Source organism: Lactuca virosa, chromosome 5 (genome assembly GCF_052849685.1).
Source record: "Lactuca virosa cultivar CGN04683 chromosome 5, Lactuca_virosa_CGN04683_v6, whole genome shotgun sequence".
Lineage (NCBI taxonomy): Eukaryota > Viridiplantae > Streptophyta > Magnoliopsida > Asterales > Asteraceae > Lactuca > Lactuca virosa.
This window is the reverse complement of record NC_136430.1, coordinates 356,189,014-356,190,558: the sequence shown is the minus strand read 5'-3', so window position 1 is coordinate 356,190,558 and position 1,545 is coordinate 356,189,014.

Below are 1,545 nucleotides of genomic sequence, written 5' to 3'. Positions count from 1 at the left end.
CATACCCTCCTTGACCGTCCCAAAGATAACTGGGGTAGCATCGAAGATGCCCCTCGTAACCTCGGTTGCGATGAGCTCATGCAGCCTCTCGTCAATGGGCTCGGTACCATCGCCCGACCCAGATCCAGATCCCGATTCTGATCCCCCAGCTTCATGTCGTGTCACCACCATACTGTACTGCAATACCATAAAACATAATGATCAGGATGGTCATAGAGGGGATCCTCCCACACCGGTCCTCCTTGGAGCTTCCAGGTCTAACATTGGTTCGGGTACAGGTCATGTGCTTTCAGTAGTACGGGCCCAATACTACCTTCCACACCTACCTGTGCCTCCCCAAGGCTCTACCTGATAACTCCAACTCGTCCCAAAATAAATCATATCCCACAGACTACCGCATAGCTCGAATCCTAGGTTATCCTAAGATTTGCTCTACCCACATCAATCAGATCAATCATAACAGGTTGCCTTTATGCATGCAAATTATACACAGAAAAAGATCAAATAGACTTTCGAATAATAGATTCTACCCTAGGACCACAACCATACAAGGAACAGGAAATAAGGCCAAATCAATCATTCTAAGGCTATAAGCTCCTAACCGTATATAATTATAAAAGCATACACATAGCAAGATCCATACGATTATCATAACTCAAATATCAGTATAACATGGCTAACATATTGGGAAACTACTTACTTGGCTCGACCGATCACGTGCGTTGCACTCTCCTCCTTTCCATTCTTAAAAAGTTTTTAACTTTTATTATTTATTTATTTTTAAAACAATTTTACCATTTCCTTAGTTTAAGTCCTGACACACCCGAGAGTGTGCCCGAATCCCTCAAACCAAGGCTCTGATACCAACTTGTAACGACCTAATTTTCAAGAGAAAATTTTCAATTTTAATTAACCAAAATACTTTCCACAAACCATGAAATCCCAAATACAATTGTTTTCAAATTCGTAAAAATAACAATTTTATTTCAAATCATCAGAGTGTCCTATAGAAATGCCTGAGAGAGAGTGCATGTCGCGCCATCAAGCTTTACCCTTGCCCTTGGGCTCAGATGTACCTAAAACAAATCCACAAACTGTAAGCTAATGCTTAGTGAGTCCCCCAGAGCATACCCCACACACAATCCACATAACACATATCATATTAGCTATAAAAGCTACATATATCACATAAGCCATGCATACAAACATATAAGGATGTCATGGGCTCCCCCACATTGCCTTATACCAAAGTGTCATGGGCTCCCCCCATGTTCTTTAACCGATAAGCCATGGGCTCCCCCACATGGTCTTTCATTCGACTGCTATGGGCTCCCTTCATGGTGTTTAACTAACAAGCCATGGGCTCCCCCATACGGTCTTATATCCAGGTGTCATGGGCTCCCCCCATGGTCTTCCCTGCAAGTATCATATAATCACTAGCATACAACTTAGCATATAGCTAACTATCATACCACATATCTCTACTTCAACTAGTGTACCACATATCATAAAATGGGTCGGCCTTGGTGCCTTAGACCCATTGGT